The sequence below is a fragment of the Ceratotherium simum genome, chromosome 4, assembly GCF_057802395.1.
Source record: "Ceratotherium simum simum isolate JZ-2026a chromosome 4, ASM5780239v1, whole genome shotgun sequence".
Lineage (NCBI taxonomy): Eukaryota > Metazoa > Chordata > Mammalia > Perissodactyla > Rhinocerotidae > Ceratotherium > Ceratotherium simum.
The window spans coordinates 35,833,470-35,852,259 of record NC_141903.1 but is presented as its reverse complement, the minus strand read 5'-3'; the positions used below and the strand labels follow the sequence as shown (position 1 = coordinate 35,852,259).

General features: G+C 48.1%; 1 long non-coding RNA gene across 6 annotated transcripts in view; it reads left to right on the top strand.

Annotated features, from left to right (window-relative positions):
• The window catches only part of LOC147917253 (uncharacterized), a 41,076-nt gene extending 22,544 nt beyond the window's left edge, over positions 1–18,532 (top strand). For all 6 annotated transcript variants that reach the window (XR_015551946.1, XR_015551949.1, XR_015551950.1 and 3 more), the window contains one exon: positions 17,407–18,532. This is a non-coding gene — a long non-coding RNA (uncharacterized LOC147917253). The remainder of the gene's footprint in view (positions 1–17,406) is intronic.
• The last annotated feature ends 258 nt before the right edge of the window (positions 18,533–18,790 follow it).

The window sequence follows — 18,790 nt, the reverse complement described above, 5'->3', positions numbered from 1 at the left end:
GGGTCCTGGGCTTGTGGCTCTTGACAAGGGCTCTGACATCAGCTATTTCTCTCAGCCGTCTCAAGGGTGCCCTCTTTCCTACCCCGGGGAGGGCATAGACTTTCATGGTCCATTGGGCTTAGAACTTGCTGCTCCCTGCTTTGGAGGGGAAGCTGCTCCTTCTTCCTTTTTGCAGTATTCTCTTGGCTTCTGTTTAGTTTGGAGGCTTTGCGACTGGGCTGGGTTCTGTGTGATAGGCCAGAAGTTTTGATTTACCTGAGGATGAAGAGGTTTTGGTGGGAGCAGTTTCCTCACCTAACCCTTGGTCCTGCCAGAGTAGGAAGTATACAAGTTAAGGGTGTAAACATTTCTTCTGCCCTCCTTAATGGTTTTCTATTATTCTTAGAATAAAGACCAACATTCCAAAAGGCCGTTCGTGGTCTGGCCCCACATTCCGTTTCAGTTCGTCAGCCTCAGCAGGCCTCTTCTCCCACGTGGCTTTTCTAAATGGTATTTTCTCTGTATAGCTTGGAAAATTCTTCACACTTCTCTTGGCTCAGTACATACAGCAACCCCTACTAATCCTTCCCACCTCACTTGTGTGTCACTTCAGTGACAATGAGTGGTACACCCCAGTCTGGGTCAGGTTTCTGTCCTTCATAGGTTTGTAATTTTACAGTCTGGGCTCTAGTTAGAGAATTAGGGTCTTCCCTACTATCTGAAAGCTCCATGATAGCAGAGACCTTGTCTAATTTGACCGCTTGATTCTACAGTAACTCTGTTCAGTGACTGAAGATGGAGAAGAGTTTAGAGATATGCAGGAGAGAAGACGAGGTGAGCTTCTGGAATAAGCTTTTTCAAGTTGTTGGGCTTGAATTTGCAGAAAAGACTGTTTGCACTACTTTTCCCTCCCTCAGGTTCACTTTTTTTGTCTGGGGTCTGAGCAGAATATTCACTGGGTAGCCGGGGGTTGGAGCACTGTTCCAATACTGGCAGTCACAGATATGTGAATTATCAGAACTGAGAGATGTAGCTTTGGGTCATTCTTGCCTCCACTGGGTGCTGGCCCTCACTCTTTCTCTGGTCCTTAAACATAATAACAACTCTCACAGGAATTTTTTTAAAAATTCCACTCATAATCCAGGTACCCCATAATCTCAAATCATTTTTGTGTTCTTACTTCCTAGGCAGTTCTCGCTTACATGCACATGTCATTTGTACCTGGCTGCCATTGTAGTGTAAACACCATTGTGTGTTCTGTTCTTCCCCCACTTACTTTGTCAGGAGCAGCTTTCCTGTAGGGCAGGGTATCTCAACCTCAGCACTGTTGACATCTGGGCTGGATAATTTTTTTTGTTGTGGGTGTGGGGGCTGTCCTGAGCATTGTAGGGTGTATGGCAGCATCCTAGCCTCTACCCACTAAATGCCAGTAGTATCTGCTCAGTTATGACAACCAAAAATGTCTGTAGACATTACCGGATGTCCCCTAGGGGCCCAAATCACCTTCCTTTGAGAACCACTGCTGTAGTCTTCATAATGAAAAATTTAAGTTGGCCATTGCTTTTGAGCCCAGTGGAGGAAAAGACCTTCTTAGTCAGCTTAATCAGCAGCTGAAAAATACATGTATTTCCCTTCTGCCCAGGAAGAAGGCTCCAGCAACTTGGAACCATAAAAAACTCCCTCCTGACCTCTGGAAAGGCATTGTTTCTGAGCTTCTCTGCAGTCTGGGACTGGAGGATCTGGGTGTTTGATACCAATTCCTAGATTAAAACCAGCAGAACAAGAAGAGTTTGAGGCCAGTGGTCCAAATTTTTTAACATTTAATTATTAAATAATTAATAAATACTAACTAAATAATTGAGCTAATACTTATCAAGTAGTTACTGTGGGTCAGACACATATTTACTCATTTAGTCCTGAGAATAGCCCTCTGAGGTAGGTCTTCTTTTCTTATCCCCATTGTATAGATGAAGAAACTGAAGCAGAGAAAAGCTGCCTTGCTCAAGGGCACACAGCTAGGAAGTGGTGGGGCTGAGATTCAGACCCACAATCGAACCCCAAAGCCCGTGCTCCTCAGCGACTGCCCTTCACTGAGCACCTACTGAGGGGTCTCATGCAGGGCTGAGGGCTTTATGGACGTGGCTTCGATTCTTGCAGTGGTCCTTCAGGGTAAGTGTATTATCCCAGATTTTACAGATGTGGAACCAGAGTCTTAGAGAAGCTATAATGTCTTCCTCGTGGTCCCCCAGGTGTCTGACCCAGAGCCTCACATGCTTCCATGTGTCATGTGGCCTCCCATGAATGAGTAAAAATTTTTTATAATTTAGTCTTCCTTTTTCCTTTTTTTTTTGTGAGGAAGGTCAGCCCTGAGCTAACATCCTTGCTAATCTTCCTCTTTTTGCTGAGGAAGACCAGCTCTGAGCTAACATCTATTGCCAATCCTCCTCCTTCTCCCCCCCGCCAAAGCCCCAGTAGATAGATGTATGTCATAGCTGCACATCCTTCTAGTTGCTGTATGTGGGACGCGGCCTCAGTATGGCCGGAGAAGCGGTGCATCGGTGCGCGCCCGGGATCCGAACCCGGGCCGCCAGTAGCGGGGCGCGCACGCTTAACCGCTAAGCCATGGGGCTGGCCCTCCTTTTTCCTTTTGAATCACCACTTACGTGTTCAACAGTTGTTATATGCCAGTTAAATGTCTTCTGTAATTTAGTGCCAGGCGTTAAATAAATGTTACTCTTTCTAATTAGATCTTATTCAGGTGCTTTGTATACATTATCTTATTTAATCTATACAGTGGTCCTGGTGGCTTCCCATTTTAGAGATGAGGAGACTGGGATTCAGAGAGATGAATTAACTTGCCTAAAGTCAAATAGTAACTCGCTGAGCCATGAATTGCACCCCAGTCCACCTGATTTCACATTCTTTTATGCTCTTTTGCATACCATTAGGGATATCCTTAAAATACTTCAAAATTAGCAATAACACGTATTGTTAGCAGCAGTAAAGAAGGTGGGCTCTCTGAGTAAGACGTGTTCTCTCTGGGGGCACTCAATTGCAACTCTCTTCCCTTCTTTTCACTGGAGCACATGAGATTGGCCTCTAGTGAGTGTACTGGGCTCTTGGCACCAGCTTTGACTCTCCTTCCACATGCTTGTGACTTCAGACTTTAACTTCACAGATCTGCTCAGGTTGGCCCAGTGCTTCGATGAAGTTCCCTTAGTGACTACACTAGGTCACCTGGGCATCCTGTGAAGAAAGTCTGGTCATGAGGACACTGGGGGACTGTAGGCTCCTAAAGAGGGCCTCGGGTTTTTCTATCTTCTTGGATATAGAGACGCCATCTGTTCTGGTATCGGATACTTTATGCAAAACACCCTCTTTTGCCTTTCAAAAGCCTTGGCCTGTCCAGCACTCAGGGTAATGGAGTATGAAAAGGCAACCACCCTTTGCAGATCCAGTTTACTCAGCTGGCCAGTGGGATGTGCCCATTGCCTGCTGACTGGGAGCAGGTGGGGTTGGCTGGACCTGGCTGGGGAGGCAGAAGGTGTTTGAACTCTTACCCTGTGCCCAGACCGGTTTGCTTCATTGTCGTTCTTAGCCCCCTTCCACCCGGCGCAGCCTGGGTTTTCTGCTCTGATACTACTTTTTACCGAGTCTTGAAACATAACCTACATGTTCGCTTTACCTCTCACATAAGCTTTTTTAAGTTAGGTTGATATAAACAGTGAGGAAATTGGTTTGGTGGGCGAGAAAAGAAGATGGCTTGGGTGCAAGGCACCTAGGGAAACTGGAAGGGGTGAGTGGGATGGAGTAGGTCAGTCTCTAGGATTGAAGCCAAGACGGTGGTGTTGGGACCTCCCTGTGAGTGGGGTCACCTACGGTGGCCGGGATCTTTCCCTAGAACACTCCCTTCCAAATAGTAATGAGGCTTTAGCTGTGCCTGCGGGGCTGGCTCCAGAGCCTGTGCCCAGGCGTGTGGCTCTACCCGCACCCCCTGCCGGTGTGGCACGGGGCCCACGAGCACCTAGCGCCTGCTTCCTGGTGGTCAGTGTGGTTAGCCACAGGGGAAAAAATCTATATTCTGCATATGTTGTGGCTCTCCAGAGTTGAGGTGCTCTAAAAAGCGGGATGTGACACAGGATGATCATAACTAAAATGCTGACAATGAAGATGACAAGCATTGGTGTCCGCATCAGACACTGACACGATTGTGATGACCAAGTCCAGCATCATCGGGGGCCAGAAGAGTGGCGTTCTCCAAACCCCACTTAGTGCAGCTCTGCTCCACTCCAGGCTTCTGCTCCTGGGTCACACCCAGGTTCTCGCATAGCAAAACGTAGTCTCGTTTTTAAAATAACTTTTTAAATTACAGAACTATCTCTTCCTTACAGAAAGTAAATAATACCCATAATTTTGCTGTCCAGAGATAGTAGGTGCCATTTGGGTGTAAATCTTTTGGTCTCCCTTTAGTTTTTTATGATGCAGCTCTTTTTGAAATTCAACTAGTATGTTAATCTCTGTCTAGGGGATATATTTACAGCTAATAAAATGCTACATAAAAGTGTTGTTGGGTGTTGTTTTGTTTTGTTTTTTCTTCATTTTAAATTCATTAAGTCTCGGGCCGGCCCCGTGGCTTAGCGGTTGAGTGCGCACGCTCCGCTGCTGGCGGCCGGGGTTCGGATCCCAGGCGCGCACCAACGCACCGCTTCTCCGGCCATGCTGAGGCCGCGTCCCACGTACAGCAACTAGAAGGATGTGCAACTATGACATACAACTATCTACTGGGGCTTTCGGGAAAAAAAGGAGGAGGATTGGCAATAGATGTTAGCTCAGAGCTGGTCTTCCTCAGCAAAAAGAGGAGGATTAGCATGGATGTTAGCTCAGGGCTGATCTTCCTCACAAAAAAAATAAAATAAAATAAAAAATAAATTCATTAAGTCTGTGTATCCTCAGCTGCATCTCAGCCCTGTAGAATATGCAGGTCTTTTTTTTTTTTTTTTTAATTTTATTTATTTCTTTCTTTTCCCCCAAAGCCCCAGTAGATAGTTGTATGTCATAGTTGCACATCCTTCTAGTTGCTGTATGTGGGACGCGGCCTCAGCGTGGCTGGAGAAGCCGTGCATCAGTGCACGCCTGGGATCAGAACCCCGGGCCGCCAGCCGCCAGCAGTGGAGCGCAAGCACTTAACCGCTAAGCCACGGGGCCGGCCCATGAATATGCAGGTATTAAGGAGGAGTGGTCAGTTGTCACTGAGGTCTCCATTTCAGATGTCACTCTCTCACTGCTGGCTTCATGCTGGGGTTTTTCCCCCCAGTCTAAATTATTCTCGTTTTTAAAAATCTCAGTACATTGTAAAGCTCTACAACACAGATTGCTTTTCCTTTTAGCCCTTTATTTATTTAGCTTATAGAATAACAGTAAACAATAATAGCTGTAATTTATTGTCTCTTTACTTTGTGCCTGTTACTGTGCTGCTTTTCGAGGAGTTAATCATATAATCTTTATAACAATCTCAAGAGGTTGGTGCTGCTATTGTCTCCATTTTTTTAGGTGAGGAAACCGAGCCACAGAGAGGTTAAGGGAATTGCATTTTACTTCAATGGACTATACCAGGTATAGCAAGCATAGCCCCTGAATCCAGTGAGCCTGTGTCAGCAGGAGCTGGACCTTGGGGGATATGGAGATGAAGAGGGCCCGACTCTTGCCCTGTGAGCTGACCCGACAGTCTGGCGGGGGCTGAGAGACCCACGGGGACAGACCAATGAGTGGATCATGGCAGCATTTGTAGCCTGCCCTGGTCGTCTGCTGTTCCAGATTTGCCTTGGCTCCCTCCTCTGGGAAATACTGACTTTCCTATCTACTCTTATGGAAAGCCTTATCAGCTTTCAACCAGGAAGCTTGCTGCTGTGTGCTGTCAGGGCTGCAACCCTTTGGTTTTGAGAGGCCAGTACTGCTCCCCTCCTTTTCCCACTGCTGGGTTCAGTGGCTTTTTCCTCATTTGATCAAAGGTGTCTTGCATGTCCCTGGCTGGGATTGGAAAAGGTGGCACACTCCCTAGGGATCCCCTTACCCATCCTCAGCCTTTTCGACTTTGGAAGCTTTGTGAAGCTGGAGAAGGGAGTAGAGCCCTTCCCACCACAGACACACACATACACCACACATTCTTCTAGGGGTTGTACTTGGGGTGTGTGTGGTGATGTGAAAATGCCATTGAAAGGCGTCAAAATCTTTCCTAGGCTATTCCCAATTTATGGTCTTTAAGCAGTTGTCCCTGGAAGGGGGTCTGACGCCTGGGACCCCAAGGAGAAAGCTCTCCCTTAGGGGAAAAAAATCTCCATTAGACTTCTCTTTTTTTTAAAGTAAGTCTCTTTGTTCCCTCTGAACTTTTCCATTTACCCTTGAAATGAGTCCATTTGGTAGCCTGGACTACCTTGTCAGCCTGGAGGATTTTAGAGAGAGAGTGCAAGATTGTATTTGAGTTGTTCTTAATGGGTAAAAGTGGATTTTTGCTTTTGGGGGTATGTGTATCATGGGTAGTTTATGAAGGATCAATATTCCTCTCCCTTCCCTTTGCCTCCCCTCAAAAAAGTCCTGCCCCAGTACCCTTGGGCAGCTGTGGGTAACCATGAACATGTCAAGGCTGTGGGCAGGATGCCCAAAGCCTGCAGATCTGAAGGAAAGGCTTCCAAGAGGCCCCTCTGGAGAAGGCATCTTCTGTAAGCTGGGGGGCCGACGCTCCCTGGCCTAGCTGGGCTCGGACCCTGAGCTCCCTTTGCTCACTAGACTCGCTCCCAAGATCTCCTTCTGGTCAGGTTGATCCCTTCTGGGCTAAAGTGGTGGTCTCAATGCCAGGACCTGCCCCTCAGCCATTTCAGGAAAGTTCAAGATGAGCCAAGGTCTCTTGAAGGGTTTGAACTGACAGAAGTGGGAGTGACTCCCTTCCTTAAGAACTTAAGGAAGACTAATAAGGTCTTCATATTTTTCCTTAGTAGTGCTTTTGCCATTGCTTCAGAGAATAGCCAGCTAAGCCCAAATTTGCAGCTTGTCTACAGGCAGGCTGGAAACAGCTTTTCTAACCGAGATAAAAGGCGCAAGACAGATTGTTCGTTCATTCGTTCACTCACTCATTCATTCAATGTCTCCTATATGCCAGGCCTACTGGGTGCCCTGTGTTAGGCTAGGTAAGTGACAATGGAATCTTCAGCATTTTTTACCCAGGTAGAATCAAGAGTTAAGGGTCACCAGGACCTTTCCCCTGTTCAGGCATGGGAGAAGGTTAGTGTACGTGGGGGTTTGTAGAAGGATTCTTGGTGTGTCACCCATCCAGCCTGCTGATATGGGGGGTGTAGGTAATTAAGACGGCTGTGTGGTTGTGAACATTGTTAGGAGGCAGTGCCCCTGGCCTTCCTGGGGTATTGCCCAGCAGCCTGGCATCCACAAGGAGTTGGGCTCAGTACCTAAGAGAGATAGACACCTCTTTGACTCCATTTCCGTGTCTTTTGTTTGTTCTTCAAAAAGACCTCAATTCACTGTGTAAAATGAAAAACTGTCTATAGAATCTCCTCCCAGCTTTATATAATGCTCATGTTGCTTGCAGGTGTCTCAGCAATTAGGGGGCTCTGCCTTCTGTCCTTCAGGTCTCTGTCTTGGGAGTAATAACAGCAGCTAACATGTACTGAGTACCTGCTATACACTAGGCGTGGGCCTATGTGGATTAACTCATTAAGTTCCTGAAGAACCCAATGAAGGAATAGGTCCTATTATTATCCCCATTTTACAGGGGAGGAAAGTGAGGCTGGGAGAGGTTATCAAGGTGGCACTGAGAGGGGACCCTAGGGTATCCAACTCTAGAGCCACCTCTCCTCATCTCTACAGTGTTCCTTGGTGAGCTGCTAGGCCCAAGAGATTGGAGTCTGCTTGTGCTGCGATCTGGGGAGGGGCACTCCTGCTGCTGATGACAGCAGGGTTGCAAGAGTGTGCCCTAGGTTGAGTGTGCTGGCCTTTCAGACTTTGCTGAGAGGGTTTCTGTTCTCCAAACTGTTATAAATAAACCCACCACTTTGGGCAGCTGAACCCTGCTCAGTGGATAAGGAGCAGTCAGATGCCTTATGTCATTCCTGACATTTTGAAGGCTCCCTGCATGCCCACTCCACCTCCAAGGCCAACCCCACTTAGTTTCCCACCTTAGGGCTTCATAGCAAAGATTAGCCTGTCTCTTCCTGTTTCGGCAGAACAGTGGTTGGTCATGATGTTGGAGACTTTTTGGTCGGGCTTCAGTGACAAGCTGGCTAGAACTGGTAGAGTTGACCATGGAAGGAAGTTGTTTCCCTAAACTCCGGCCCTGTCTCCCAGGCTAGTAGAATTCTAGTTACAGTCCTATTGGCCAGGCCACCCCTCTGTCTCCCTTTCTCTGCTGGGGAAGTCTCTGGCCTCACGTATGCCAAATGGCACATCTCAATGGGTGAGGCAGTAGTTTTCAGGACCCTTTGTCGTTGACTTTTGGGTGGTTGTTGGCTTGTAGCAGTGTTAGAAAACAGCAGGAGTTCTTGTGGATAACTTGGCAGAGCCCAGGCACCCTACACAGTTCTTTCCAAATCTGCAAGGGTGACCTTTGTTGCTCTGAAATTGTGGGCAGTGTGCTGCAGGGAGTAGAGGGTAGGGGTGGGGGACAGCCCTTACAAGTGAGGTCTGCCTTGAATCACCTTCTCACCATGTTCATTGAGAGTGGTTGTCCTGTCCCAGCCCTGACCTCAGAACTCATCATGTACCGGGGCTCTAAACCAAGGTGCATTCAGGTGAAAACACAACTATTTTTACTGTGCAAAATTAAGCCTGCCAGTGGAGGAAGAAAACGACCCGGAGTGTTTTGCATAAATATATCTGCTAGAGCTGTTAATCAGTAACACAGGAATCGGGTACGTGTAGAAGGCAGTTGTGGTCTGTATACCTAAGATAAAAACACACATTGTGTTCAGTAAAAACGATATGGCAGTGTTTGTTTTGTTAGAAAATGCAGCAGGTACTATTTGAATGAGACTCCTGAGGCCGGCACTCAATGTGAATCAGGCTAACATTGCCGATAACAGAGCAGCCTGTGCCTGCCTGTGCCTGGACACTAATTGGTAGAACCCAACAGCTACCTCCTTAGTGATCTCTGCCCCATCTGGGCAAGTTCCAAAAAGCCAGCTCCCCGCAAAGTAATCTCTCCATTTTTTCCTGTAACCCAGTGCCTGGAAACCAGGAAAATAATAATTTTCCTGATTTCTATTTAGCTTCCAAAATCACAGCAGTCGTTTTATATTCAGGGGCCAGTGACATTGGAACATTCAGGGGCCAGTTTGTGGTTTCTGAGTCTATTTCTGTTTTGCTCTTCCCTTTTCTTGCTTTGTTTCTCTCATTCTCTGGTTCCAGGCATCTTTCCTGCTGCTCAGCAGGGTATTGAAATACCAGATCCCGCATTAATCACCACCACCCCCGCCACCCGCTCCTTGGGGCACGGGGAGTAAGGCCATGATGACTCTGTCAGTCAAGAGAAGCCAAGGCTGTAGGGACTGGCTGTGGCACCAGGGCCATTCTAAAATGATGCCAACTTCTGGGTGAGCCACTCACTAGCCATTGTTTCTTTAAATTTTCTTGTAGTAGCATAAGGAAAGAGAAACAAGGATTCCTCTCTCCTCGGCTCATTGAAAGAATCTGTCCTGATTCGGAATTCTAATTGTGTTGTTTATTGGTCCCACCCAGTGTGGCATGTCACTGTGCGCTTCCAAACAAGTCTTTGGCTCTTCTTTCCAAGTGGTCTGTGAGCTGCCTGAGTCAGAGATGCTGTCCTCTATTCCTGGACTCCCCTGCAGGGTTGGCTGTGTCAGGAAAACGAGAAGTGAGCATGTAAGCTGGGAAGGAGACTGAGCGTGTCAGCAACAGCAGCTTCTTCCACCTTCGGCACATCCTCTGTTTGTGAGAGATGGTTGGAGCAGTCTGGAAGAGTCTTCAGGCAGGAGGGCAGCTGGGCACATGGGCAGGCAGAGCAGACTGACTCTTTTGGATGACCACAATGCACTAGCTGGCTGGAGCCAGGCCGGCCCCAGGGGACTGCAGGATGGATTCACAGCACCAACCCGGAGAGGGCTGACACCGCTGCTGGGACAGGATGTCCGGAGCCACCGGCACACAGAGCTTTGCCTGCTGCGAATCTGAGCTCTGGTGTTTCTCTGGTGTTTCTCCTCCCCAGGGTGTGGGGTGCCTGGAATCCTCTTGAATAAGCGGATAATTAAAGAATGTAGGGTTTTTGTGCGTGTGGTAAAATATTTCATTTCACATCATTGTGCAACCATCACTATCTGTCTCCAAAACTTTTTTCATCTTCTCAAACTAAAACTCCTTACCCATTAAACAATACCGCCCCTCTGACCCCTGGTAACCATCATTCTACTTTCTGTCTCTGAATTTGACTGCTCTAGGGACCTCATGTAAGTGGAATCATACTCTATTTGTCCTTCTGTGACTGGCTTCTTTCACTAGTTACAATGTAAGGCTCACCCATGTTATAGCATGTATCAGAATTTCTTTCCTTTCTAAGGTTGAATAATATTCCATCATATGTATAGATCACGTTTTGTTTATCCATTCATCTGTTGATGGACACTTGGGTTGCTTCCACCTTTTGGATATTGTGAATATACTGCTGTGACCATGGGTGTACAAATACCTGTTCGAGTCCCTGCTTTCAGTTCTTTTGGGCAAGAGTTTTAAAGCACAAGGAGCAGGATGTCTTTGAAGGCAAGTTTCTGATGAATCACCTTCTCCTCTGAGGGCTAGACTGCAGACCAAAAGTCAGCGTTACTCACCATCTAATTTTAGATACAGCAGAACCACCTCTGGTCACTCATAACTTGCCACTCCATTTTGATATTTGATAGGCTTTCACAACATGTTACAATTCCAGTTTTACGTATTACCTGCCATTGACTACACTTGGCCACTTCCTGTGATTGTTGGGGCACCCTTGTCACTCGCTTGTGGGCATTGGTGCTAGGCAGTACTGGCTTGTTCTAGGGCTGTAGGCTCTTGCTGACTTTGCCTCCCCCAACCCAAGTTGGCTGGTCTTTTGGGCTTGTCTCCAGACTTGGCTCCATCTTGGGACCTGAAACCCTGAGCCCACTGACCACTGAGGCTGTTGAGGCCACTTGTCTTCCACTCGTGGCAGCTTTGTGCAGGCATGGTGTTATCCCCCATGCCTACTGGTTCTTACGATCTGTTTTCATCTCATCCAGTTCTTACACAACATTTAGTATTATTAGAATTACATGTAAATATTTTCCTAGTAAAGTAAAATATTTTTCTGAAATACCTTGGCATTTGGAGTTGCCACAAGGACTGGTTTTCCCTGCACTAGCTTAGAACCAGTCCTAGGGCCTTCGATAATTGGTGAGGTGTACACATCTGGAGGATAATGGGCTTTTGATGGATTCAGCTGTCCTGGCATGGGTCTCTCTACGTCTAGACGAGACTTTCTTAGGCCAGTGCCCCCCTGTATTTGCCAGACCAGTTAGGAAGTGGAGAAGGCTCGTTGTGAAATTCTTGTCTTGATGGGCATATAGTTATTCTCTGTGTTCATTTCTTATTAGAAATTCCCCAAACCCACAAATGAGCCAACTCAAACCTCTTCTGCATAGCCAAGAACACTAAGAACAATCACCAGTGCCCTAGTAGACTTAGAGCCCATGACATGGTGAGGACCCAGACTGTGGGCTAGGTGGCCCTTTTGAGTAGGACAGGGACCCTGTCACTGTGCACTGTAGCCACCTGGCCCTGGCTGGAAGGCTTTTGGTGCTGCATGTTGACTAACCCTAGTTCCCATCCACCCGTGCCACCTTCCCTGTGTCTCAGGCCCTGTGGGGGCAGCACACGGAGAAGACCTGCACCCTGCGCTTGAGGAACTCAGTCTAATTAGGGCATTTAGAAACCCTGATGATAAACCAGCCATTTCTGAGACAGTCTTATTTTCTTATTCTGACACAATAAAAATGAAAACATTGCTGGCATACAAAGGGAAAGTCCTCCTGTTCTTACTCCTCAAGCTCTGTTCTGGGCACTCGACAACGTGTACCATTCTGTAGCCTACCCTTTTCATCTAAAGACTTCCCTCGGGCCCATCCCTGTCTCGGTGGTGCAGTCTTCTTAGGGACTGCTTGATATTTCTAAGGCTGTTTTTGAATGATTGTAATGATAGTGTGGTGGCAGCAATTCAGAGTCAGACAGATCCCTGATGGGCTGGGCTAGGTCAGGAAGGCCTCTCGGAGGAGGTGTCTGGAGCCCCCAGGTGGTGGGTAGGATCCAACATGGCCGTGCAGAGGAGGAGTACATACTCTGCTACTTTTCTCTTCTGCTCTTCTCAGGGCTGACTGTTGTCTTCTTCTCCTGCTCTGGCACATGGCTGCAGGGGCTGGGAGGGGAGAGGATCAAGGGATATCTTGTTGCCAACGCATTTGCATCTCTTTGGGGCCTCACTACAGACACCACTATCAACCCCACCTTTTACAGGTGAAGACACTGAGCTTAGGAGAGGTGAAGGGGAGAGCCCAAGTCAGGAGCAAGCTGAACCAGAGCCTAAACCTAGAAGGAAGGAAGGAGTACAGAGCTGGGGCTGAGTTGGGAGTACATGCTTAGTGCTGTTGCCTCTGTCTTAGTCCCCTGATGGTTGCCTTGTTTGGGTTTGTTGTAGATGCTGGAGGATGAAGGGAGGAGTTTGCAGATCAGATGCTTCTCAGAGGATCAGAAAGATCTGTGTGGGGTGTGGAAGAAGAGCCTCTCACACAGTAACCCGACCTCAGCTAGGTCTCTGGCCTAAACCCTGGGAGGGGCCCGCTAATGAATCAGGCAGCTATTCCTGGAGCTGACGCAGAGGAGAAGGGGCACTTTTCTGCCCTGGGGCAGGTGAGCCATTCCTCTGGCAGGGAGAAAAGGAAGAAGTTGTTCAAGGAGGGTGCACAGCCAGATCCTGGAGTTGGGCTGATATCTCCGCTCACAGGTGTCACTGTCTGCACGGGGAGGCTGAGGACTGGCAGATGGTCTAGGCAGGTGCCGGTGAAGCCCACTGTGGGGTTTCTTGTTGAGGTGGGTAGCCACAGAGCCCGGAGTGCCTGGGCTTTCAGTGGGTGGTGGGGGGTTGTCACTAGGAATGGGCCTGGCAGTCAGGATACAGGCCTGTCTGTGGCCCTTGGGTTACAGCCCCTGTGCTGCTGTCCTGTTTGTTCCCATGCTAGCCAGGTCCCTCTTCTGTCCCAGGCTTAGTATACCAGCTCCCCATCCCCTGCCCCTGGAAGCTGCTCTGCCTGAGCTTCCGAGAGTCATACTTCTCAAAGATGTGACCATGTCTCCGTGACCCTGAACCTGGGCTCTGATGCCATGTGGTTGGTTGAGGCCAAAGGAAAAGTGATGGGGACTGTGTATGTGTGTGCATGAGCTGAGGTGAGGGCAGGGCCGTGAGTTCCTGGCAGTTCCCCCTCCAGCATTCTCATGTTCTCCCACCATGGGTCTACTGGAGATGGGGGCCTGGTTGTTATCTCCTCCATATAGTGAAGGGCTAGCTGATCTTGCAGGCCCTTTGCTCCCAGAACAGCCTATGACTCTGCCTCCCAGCCTCTTGTTTATTTCTAAGGCTTCTCCCCAGAGTCCTGGTGAGTCCCCCTCCCCCCGCCCTGTCTGGGTCTGTCTACAAGAGGCTTGCTCTTTACTCAGTCAGGGGAGAGGTCTGCCTGAAGTGGCAGTCATTTGAATAACAGCAATAATATCAATGAACATTTATTGAACACTTTACAGTGTGCTAGGCACTGTGCTAAGCATTTTACATGCCTGTTCCCTTAATTTTCCCAGCAACTCTGTGGAGTATAGATTACTAATGTTACCCCTATTTTATAGCAGAGGAAACTGAGGCTAAGAAAGGTTCTCCCTTGCCCAAGGTTATGTGGCCAATGAGTAGATGAGCCTATATTTAAATCCAATTTGTATGTCTTATTAAAATCTCTGTTCTGAAATCCTAATTGTGGTGCCTGCCTCAAAATTGGAACAGAGTCTCTTTGGGAATTGTGACCTGCATTGGGGTGACAGTATCAGGTAGTCAGGTAGAGAGGGTTCCTTCCCTGCTTCTCTCTGAACTTCCCATTTCCAGAATCTGATGAGAACCCACTACCTACCCATCCACCACATCTACCATGCCCCACCCCACCCCCATCCACCCCCCACCAGCTGAATCTCAGATTCCTGGAAGAGATGTTGGAAGAGCTGGGGCCTGCTTTGGTAAGGAGGAGGGCTGGGAGATGGGGACAGAGCTTTTCTCAGACATAGCTAGTGCCCCCTGCAGGTTGTCTTTTTGTGTGTTGCAGGGTAGGGCATAGAGTTCATTGTCTCAGACAACTGTCATGATCTGCATGAGCGGCATGGGCTGGTCTGCTAGGGAGTCTCTGCCCACCGGAGGGCTGTGCTGATGCACACTGTGCCTGCTGTAGCCGTCAGCATTGCTGGGGGTTCAGGGCAGCTTTGTCTCTCTGCTCTGTGAATACAGCCTTTAGTGGGCTCCTGCCTCCTCACGGAAGCACCCAGCTTTCCACAGAGACCAGAGTTCTGCAACTGCCAAATACAGGCCTTGTGCTCAAAGCCTAGCGGAATTGCACCACATGAAATTAACACTTTTCTTTGGGCTGTCAGACAAATACTTGCCTTTGCACTGTGCATGTGCCTAGAACTGGGTTCCCTGACCCATGAAGAGGCGGTATTGGCCCCACCTCTCATAGAGCACTCGACCGTCTCCTGAAAGGAGCTGTGCGGTAGGAGGCCAATTGAGGCAGGGCTGTGCTGTGCTGTGCTGAGCAGCAGCCTTCCTTGTGGAGGCAGGTAGTATGATCTGGGTCTTACAAAAGCAAGGAAATTTGGCTGTGAGGTACCTGAGGCCTTATGGGTAGGGCTAGGTAGCAGGGTTGCTTAACGTGGCCGGATACAGACTCATGGGATCCATGCAATCTGTGAACAGTCTAGGTGGCCAAGGAGAAAGTGCTGTAGGAAGGAGAAGCCTGAATGTTTTTGAGCAAAGGAGTAACATGATGGGCAGTTAAGTGGAGAACAGTGGGAGTGTGCTACCTGAGGAGTCAGGAAACTGATGTGTGAATGCTACCTTCTGGTTGATTCTGGACAGACCTGTAGCCTTCTCTCATGCAGTTGCCTGCTCTGTAGAATGGGACCACAATGGGTTCTCTGCCTGTGAATGTGCAGAGCTCCACAGACTTCAGTCCAATGATGACGAAGAAAAGAATGATGAAGGCTGAGTCTAGGAGCAGCGGGCAGGTGCCTTGGCTGAGGAGGCATCAGTCCCATGTCCCAGCAATCCAGGGTGATGGCAGAGGGCCCCAGAGGCAGAGCAGAAATGTGGAGGGAATATTTCCAGAACGAAAGGAAAGGATGAGCCCAGTGACAGTGTTGCTGGTGTCAAGAGAAGGCCAAAGGGTGTGGCGGGCACTGCTCTCAGGGTGAGATGAGTAGGCACTGACGTTCCTGACAAGGGTACTGCTAAGGTAACAGCTGGCAGGGTGGACAGCAGCAGCATGGGGCATCACGAATGGAGGGGCTCTGCTGAGGAAACGAGAGGGGAAAGAAGAGCATGATGTTCGCCCTCACAGGGGTGAGCACTGAGAGGGGAGCCGGGAGGCTGGTGAGGGACCTGAAGGTGGCCCCTGGAAGACCATGGAATCCTCAGGAGTGTGTATAGGCAGAGACTGGCTGTACCTGCTCCCTCGGTGACCTCTTTTTCCAGGACCAGGCTCAGGTGGGCTTCTGACTACCTACCCAAAACCAAAGGGGAGAAAGAGAAGAGGCTGGGGTTGGTTTGGTCAATTCTGAAGTGCCCCCAGCTGGTGTTGCTGGAGAGGGAGGAAGTGCAGAAGCAATCTTGGCAGTGGGCTGTTTGGGACCTGGCGTGGGGAGTATGTGTTTCTGACTCCTGGGGCTCAGCCTTGGGAACTGCAGCAGTGCAGGGTGCTCCCTGGTCTCCTTGGAGGGAGGAATGGTGATTTGATATATCCACTGCTCGCCAGGTTTGCCCAGTAGGAACCCCAGCGTTGGCCCAGGGCTGAGAGTCAGCAAGGCCTAAGGGGAGTCAGAATTCCACTGAAGGCATATCTGATGGTGGCACTCTGGGTCACAGGGGCCAGGTCAGGCTCTGAGGGGAGCAAGAATAACTGGGAGAACAAGTTAAGTGGAGTCGGGGCCAAGGGGGGTGTCTAGGTAACAGTGACATGGGGAAGGCAGTCCAGGACTGAGACCAGTGCCACCGGGGAGCCCAGGCAGGTCAGTGCCAGTTGCTTTTAAAGCCCCTGGAGCTAGCACCTGTGGCAAAGGCTAGAAGAGGTCCAAGGTGTGTTAAAATTGGACAAGCCCTCTCTCCTGCCAAAAGGACCCCGGGAATGACAGTAGAGGAGCAGCTTTGAGTGTGCCTTTGGAATCAGACCAGCCTGGATTTGGGAAAAATGTAAAGTAAAAACCTCCACCGCACCCCACACTCTGACCTTTAAGTTTCTTGTATTCTTTCAAAAAAGTGTGTGTGGGTTTGTGTATCCTGTTCATTGTACAAATAAAACAAAGCACTGCTATGTGCCTTGCTTTTATCCCTTGCTGAATTTATTGGCGACATAGAAGAACCACCTAGTTCTTTTCAATGGCTGTTTAGCATTCTGTTATATGTATGCATTAATTTAGCTAATCAGTCTCCAGATGACAGACATTGAGGTTGTTGCTGGTTTGGGGTTATTTTGATACCGCAGCAGTCATACTGTATACATATCTTTGAACACTGGGACAATTATTTCTGTAGAAAAATCCTAGATATGGATTTTCTGGGTCAAAGTTGTGTGCATGCCGCATTCTCTTTCAAAGGGGTTCTACCAGTTCACACTCCTGCTAAGTGTTTGAGAGTTATAAATGATAATAGTAACACAGAGCTGTTGTGAGGATTAAACGAGATAATGTGTAAAGCTTGCAGCCAGTGCCCACCACACCAGGCTGCAGGGCGGGGCTCATTGCAAACTGGGTCACTTTGGAGGAGCATCAAGTAAGGTGCTGGGTTGGGCTTCATAGTCAGCTTGGCGGAGGGGAGGTGAAAGGAAATAGTGGTCTGGCAGCTGCTGAGCAGATGTCACCTGCATTCACACATTCAGGAAACGTTGAGTACCTGACCTGTGCCAGATACTGGAGTGGGGGTGGAGCAGTGAGCCAGTAGGCGTGGCTCCCGCCCTCCTGGAGCTGCCCGTCTGGAGAGGGAGGGAGACAGCAAACAAGTGTCCACAGATTGTGCTAACTGCTACCATCAGAGGACGCTGCTGCTCATAGTCCCCTCTGACTGGGTCTCTCTCTCCCCTGCCCCTCCCCCACCCCACCCCCCAGTGTACGTCTTGGAACGTGAAAGGAAGACGGACAACACCGGGTGTCAGGCAGCCCTGGCCGCGTGCTGGGCTGCTCTCTGCTGCTGCTGCCTCCTGGACAACTTGGACTGAGCAGCCAAGACCCAAGTGCTCCCTCCAGGCCCGCTACCTCCTGTTACTGGAATAAACAACTAGTGCTGCACAATTTCCATTTTTTTCTTTCTTTGAAATATACCTAACCTACAGACTTATTTTTTTAGCACCTATGATAGGTATGAAATGGTATCTCACTATTTTAATTTACCTTCCCTGATTACTAGTAACCTTGAACATAAAAATAGAACTTTTGGTGATTTGCTTTTACAAATCTTGTGAATTGCTTGTACATATTCTTAGCCCATTTTTCCTATTGGCTGGTCTTTTCATATTGATTTGTAGGGAATCTTAAATATTCCACACACTAACATTTGTCACTTTATAGGCTTGCAAATATCTTCTCCCTGTCTGACTGTCTCGACCTTTCTTTTAGTTTATTTTCTAGTATGAGTTTTTAAATGTCATGTTTATCAATCTTTCCTTCACACTTTGTGTGTTTTAGTCTTTGAAAAATCATTTTCTATTCCAACATCATAAAGATAAGCGTATATTTTCTTTTAAAATTTTTTCACATAGTCTTTAGTCCACCTAAATTTATTTTTGGTCATGGTGTGGGATAGGGTTCTGGTTTTCTTCTTCCATTTTGATACTTCCAACACCATTTATTGATTAGGTCATCCTTGCTCCATTGATCTGAAGTGAGATTTGTCATCTACCAAGTTCTCATACACAAATAGGCTAGAATCCGGAGTCTGGTATGGTAAGCATCTTCCCCACCCCCAGCCACGCATACACACATACCCTTTGTCTTCTTCGGAATTATCTTGGCTATTCTTTGCCTTTTACTCTTTAATCTGGATTTTAGGATGAGTCAGTTTCTGTGGAAAACCACCATGTTTGGCTTTATTGGAATGGCATGTAATTTACAGAGTTAATTGGGGGAAGAGTTGTCATATTTACAGTATTGTCTTCCTGGCATGAATATGGTATCTCTCTACTTATTTCTTTCTTCTTCTAGATCCTCAAATAAAGTTGTATAATTTTTTCACAAAGTTTTCACATACCCTTTGTTGGTTTTTAAAAATGTATTTCTTTTGAGGTACATTATAGTAGTGATGCTATTGTGAATGGATTCTTTTAAAAATATTACATTTTTGGTGAAAATAATTTCTTTACTCCAGTGGGGTCCCAGATTAGATGGTTTTAACCCAGTTCTATCACAGCATTGCCTTGGAGCACTTTAAACTGTGGGAGGAGCAGTTCTTTCATCCACCCCATGCACGCTCCCAGGGAACCACTCTCGGTAGTAG